The sequence below is a fragment of the Electrona antarctica genome (genome assembly GCF_951216825.1).
Source record: "Electrona antarctica genome assembly, chromosome: 16".
Taxonomy (NCBI): Eukaryota; Metazoa; Chordata; class Actinopteri; order Myctophiformes; family Myctophidae; genus Electrona; species Electrona antarctica.
The window spans coordinates 14,874,668-14,880,667 of NC_136797.1; the positions used below are offsets into that span (position 1 = coordinate 14,874,668).

Genomic DNA, 6,000 nt, shown 5'->3' on the forward strand with positions numbered 1-6,000 from the left:
TGGACGGGGAACCCCTTTTGCTGTTTTTAAGCATTATTTTTAAACTTTAGCTGTGGGGGAAAAAATAGCAGATCTACAAGCTCACAAGCTTGTAGGTCTGCTATTTTTGAAAAATCGTGAAAGTGTGGCGCAAATCTTTGAATATATATTCTTTCACAGCGAACGTTTTTAACTCAAATCTTTGCTTCTGGGGTGAGGGGGGGGGGGGGGGGGGGTGCCTGGAACATCATATTTTCAGGTGGGGGTCTATGGCCAAATTCAGATAATTCTGGGGGTCCTTGACATGAAAAAGGTTGAGCACCACTGACATAATTAGAAACATAGGTTTTTCAGAAAACTGTCGTGATTTAGAAGACTTTTTTTTTTTTTAAGAAACGGCCTCAATCCTAAATGAGTTAAATCCCATATGTGGTGCATAGCAGTGGTGGAAAGTAACTAAGTCGAGTAGTAAGTAAGTTTGAGCTATAGTTGCACTTTACCCGAGTATTTCCAATTCCCAATACTTTTACTTCTACTGCACTTACATCTCGGATCTATAAATATTGCACTTTTACTCCACTGCATTTATTTGAATAGACAGTTACTACCGTAGTTATTTTTGTAGATTTTGATTATTTACTACAACACATACATTAACCACTTCAGCCCTACCGAGCATACATTTCAGCATATTTGAAAATATGTGACCTACAACTATACAAGTTTTTAACTTTTTATACATCTTGAAAAACCTGAAATGAATCTCATTCTGCATGAAGAGTACTTTCTACGTTTAGATACTTTTGTACTTTTACTTAACCCATTCAAGACGGGAACCCCTCTTGGCGTTTCAAGCATTATACTTTAGCTATTGAAAAATAGCAGATCTACAAGCTCATAGCGCGGCACCGAGTGCCACGCTATGAGCTTGTAGATCTGCTATTTTCTTTCAGAGCGAACATTTTTAACTCAAATCTTTGCTTCTGGGTTTTTATTTTTCATTTTTATCCACCAGAAAACTGTTAGGATTTAGAAGCATATTTTTAGAATCGGCAGTGCATTTTGAATACCGGACTTTTACTTGCGACAGTCAGACAGTATTTGCTGCATTGCAGTATTGATATACTTTTAAGTAAAACATTTGAGTACTTCCCCCCCCACTGGTGCATAGGAATGTGATGTAACAGTGTAGCACACAGCAGAGCAGAGCGGAGCGTCCGGCAGCCATCCTCTAGGCCTGCGCCGAGCGAGGAGAGACTGCTAATATTAAATACTTGAAGGTGTTCACCAACCACGTTTGTACTGAGGCAACATGCATAATTAATGCAACGCATGGGCACATCAAAAGATCAAAGGCAGTTGTGGAAAGGGGGGGGGGGGAAGAAAAGAAAAGGAAAGTTAGTGTGACTGGGCGCTGATTCAAGATAAGTGTGCGTGTGTGCGTGTGTGCGTGTGTGTGCGTGTGTGTGTGTGTGCACGCTCGTGCGCACGCGTCAGTCTGTGCATTTTTTGTATGTCTAAGTAGGCTCTGTAAGCGTAAAAAAACAAGATCTACTGTAGCCTAATGGTCTCAGAATTACACTCAAAATGAAATTAAAACTGAGGCTGTGTATAATTTATTATTATCCTATTTGAACAATATCTCTGAGGCTTCTTGCCTGTCAGTCATATATGACAGATGCACATATTCTCTCTCTCTCTCTCTCTCTCATGCACAAACACAGTTTCCAAATAATATATTGCATGCAAAATGCATATTAGTCTGAATTCTATGGAAGGGAGAAATGAGAGAGAGCAAAAATAAATAAATAAATAAATAAGGGTTTCTTTTTTGGGTGACTAAGATATCCCGTTTTGTTCACCGCTCTTCAAAGTAATGCGATTATCAATCAGTGTATTGTCTCCTGGCATGTTGCTGCGCGGTGCTTTCTGATCACTAGTCTGCTCGGGGGGAGAGAGGGGTGGGGTGGGGTGGGGGGGGGGGGGTATAGGAGGAAGAGAATAGCGTGTCTTATTTGTCCTCGGTTGCAGAAAGGCTGTTTTGCCTTGGGCTTTTGCACTCTGTAATCGAAGACAGACACAACACAGTCTCTTTTAAACACCTCAATCGCACCCAGCTCTCTCTCATCTGCCCGTTAGACCAAGCTATTTAATCCCAAACTTTGGCCATGATTAATAGCTGTCTGACCCCTCACCTCCATGCATATAAATTCTCACGGAGGACTGTTGTGGCTCTCTCTCCAGTGCTCTTCACACTGCTTCTTATTGAGCTCTGGTGTCTGTGACTCCCAAGAGTGTAAAGATGGCACCAAATGGGTCCATTTGGTTCCATTTCTTTACACTCGCGCAGTTACATGCACGCAAACCGAGGACTTCATTGCCCACTCTCTACACAGTATACTGCAGATATTCTCAAACGGACCCCCAAATTGATACAGTACGTATATAGGCAGTGGACCCCCATTTAAAATTGTTGTGCCTAGGACCACCATACGTTTCTTGATTTTAAGATTAGATTTACTAATTTACTACTTGGAGTTGTAGTAGCCATGGTGTAATCTAGGCCAGGGGTTCTCAACGTTTTTGGCCGGGGACCCCCGGAAATGCTTTGGCAATGTCTCGGGACCCCCGAGTACTAGATCATATCATATATCATCTCACATCATATAATTTACTAGGCTACATTACCTCTACAGCCACTTATACTGTACAGTTGGCGATGGCGTTGGAGATAACAGGTAGTGAGACCTAAGATGTGAATAGTTATTCTTATACATTCTGTAATTGGGCTCAACTTCCAGCCAGTCAAATTATATTTAAATGTAACAGTTGCTTATTTTGCTGCATATGGGGGACCCCCTGAACCCACACCCCCATGGGTCCCCAGACCCCACTTTGAGAACCATGAATATCTTGGCTTCTAACAGTCTCTCTCTCTCTCTCTCTGCCTCAGGGGCAGGGACCACCACCATCACTATGCACACTCTACTACGGTGACATTGACAGACACCACCCCCCTCCCTCCCCTCTCTCCCTCTCTTAAAGTGGGTGATAAATAGGACAAGGGGCTTTTGGTCTCCTTTGTGCTGTGACCATTCACAACAAGCTCATCCGTAAAAGTGATTATGGCTTCTTTCAGTGGCAATGACAATGGTGTCCAACCCTGAGAAATTTGGCGATAAACCACTTTACACACACACACACACACACACACACACACACATACACACCATAATATGTGGTCTTGATTGAGATGAGGCCAAGTCCCTTAACAAAGGAGACAGTTTTGTAGGGCCAGAGAAAAATATAGGAGAGGACTTCATGTGGTTAGAGTTGTCTTCGTTTGACTCTGCGTGCACTCGCAATCTGACAATTTCACAAATGAAAAGTGACACCTGATTTATCCTTTAGCGTCCGACCGCGTTGGTTCTCAGAAAATAAACAGCTTCGCTCCACAAGTTCAGACAGCTCCGAGTTTAACCACTTGAACCCTGGGCTGGCGTCCCTATTCTGGGCACATCATCCTAATATAACATCCAAGAAGAATCACACAACGCGGTGCGTTGCGACACATTGCCTGGTGATTTAGTGTGTCTGGGTGTGTGTGTGTGGGGGGGGTGGGGGGGGGATACCCCTGTGGGCTCGAGGGAAAAGAGGTGCGTTATGTGCGGGCGGAGGATCACAAAAGCATGAGAGATCATTAGGGCGTTTGCTGAGGTGTTCAACGTTGTCTGCCCCAAGGGAAGGTCTTGATCGTCACAACCCCGGGTTCACATTCCTTAACCCCAGGGTCAGGGCTTTGTCTGAGGATAGGCACTGAGGCAACTTCCCCTACGGAAACCAACAAGAGCTGACACACTGCAGGCTGCAGAAGGATACGCAGACAGGAAGAGGGACCACCTCTCTCTCACACACACACACATTGTCAAATATTGCTATTTTGTCTAAGAACTAAGACTAAACCAACGTTTATTGAAAAGATGAACGATACAGTGACACAATTCAAGGATAGCAGGTTGAATTTGGAACCGTCCTTCTGGAAATTGCGCGCGCGCGCACGCACGCACGCACGCACGCACGCACGCACGCACGCACGCACGCACGCACGCACGCACACACGCACACACACACACACACACACACACACACACACACACACACACACACACACACACACACACACACACACACACACACACACACACACACACACACACACACACACACACACACACACACACACACACACACACACACACACACACACACAGTTTTTGGAGTTATCTGGAGCTCATTCCATCGGAGAGAGGTTTTTGCAGATTTCTGCCCATCAAATGGAGGTGATGGATGCCACTGAGCCCAGGCGCAGGGCCAAGAAACGGTAGTTAAAAGAAACCGCGCGGCGGCTGCACAATATTTTCATAAACGATTAGAGCCCCATCCCGCTCACGGCTATTATCAATATTGAACATTACATCAGCAGCATCGCTGGCTCGGCACACTGGCCCTTTTTGAATACCGCCACGGGGCGGGCAGCGGATCCCGCCGCGGGAACGCCTGAAACTCAGGCATGCATCATTCTTTAATATCGCATTAAAGTGAAATTGGCTACATTTAAACAGACACGGCGATAAATCTCCCGCGGCGGCGCCCAGGCGGCGGCAGCTGCTTTTATCGCGCCGATGTGTGGAATCGCCGTTCCCACCGCGCGGACCATCATCCTTCGCTTACCTACTACGACTGCAGTCTGGTGTGTTATTGCATGATGATGGAGCTCCTGTTCTCCTGGAGAGGGCAGATTGAGTGAGTTATGGGCCTGTGGGGGTTCCAAGGTGTAGTCAAGGATTCTCCTTTTTTCTTTTTTTGTTGGGTTGTTGTCAATTTGAAGGTTGAAGGGGTAACCTAAGCAAGGTCGGGAATGTTATACTCTCCTCAAAATGCACACTATCTATCACACACACACACACACACACACACACACACACACACACACACACACACACACACACACACACACACACACACACACACACACACACACACACACACACACACACACACACACACACACACACACACACACACACACCTGTTTATGTGCATTAGTCAGTAGTTTAATCCTTAACCACATTAACAACTCATGGTGTCCCTATTTTGGGCATGACATTGTAGCCGGAAGTTAAAAAAAAGAAGAAAGAAAGAAAGGAAATAATAATTGCAAAAATTGCAGATCGGCTATTTTTGTTCTGCAACACTGCCAATGAAGTATCTGATAGTGTGGTAAATCAAACTCAGTCATGTGATCTGACTACATATGCGCTTATAGCATGATTTGTTTTCATAAAAATATAAAATAGGGATTAAAAGCAGGAAAAGGCAACATTTATGCCATATCACGATATCCCAAACGATTGCTAGAAACACACACACACACACACACACACACACACACACACACACACACACACACACACACACACACACACACACACACACACACACACACACACACACACACACACACACACACACACACACACACACACACACACACACACACACACACACACACACACACACACACACACACACACAAGCCCTATACTTCCAACACGACTTTGATTAATCGAAAACCATAGGACCTGCAATGTGACCCGTTCAGGGCAATATCACATGACTAACGTTAAATTGTCTCCGAATTTTGGCCGGATTATCATAATCCTGTTAAATGTAATTGGTTACCTGCAGTACACTCTGGCTCAGAATATATCATTTAGAGTTTGAGTATAATTAGGCTTTAAGGTGTATTTTTAGCACTTATCTCAGATAGGGCTGCATGTGGTTCCCCCCAAACAGTGTGCCTGAGACAAGTCCAGGTGTTCTGATCCTGAGCTTTGGTTTGGTGTGCCGCCTTTTGGCTCCAAAACACTCTGGAAACAACTGGTGTACTGGTGATATAGAGGGCAGAGAGAGAGAGAGAGAGAGAGAGAGAGAGAGAGACAGAGACAGAGACAGAGAGAC

General features: G+C 44.9%; 1 protein-coding gene across 3 annotated transcripts in view; it reads right to left on the minus strand.

Moving 5' to 3' along the window:
• Window positions 1–6,000, minus strand: part of LOC306939814 (retinoic acid receptor RXR-alpha-A) — a 329,786-nt gene that overhangs the window by 198,532 nt on the left and 125,254 nt on the right. The window lies entirely within an intron of this gene.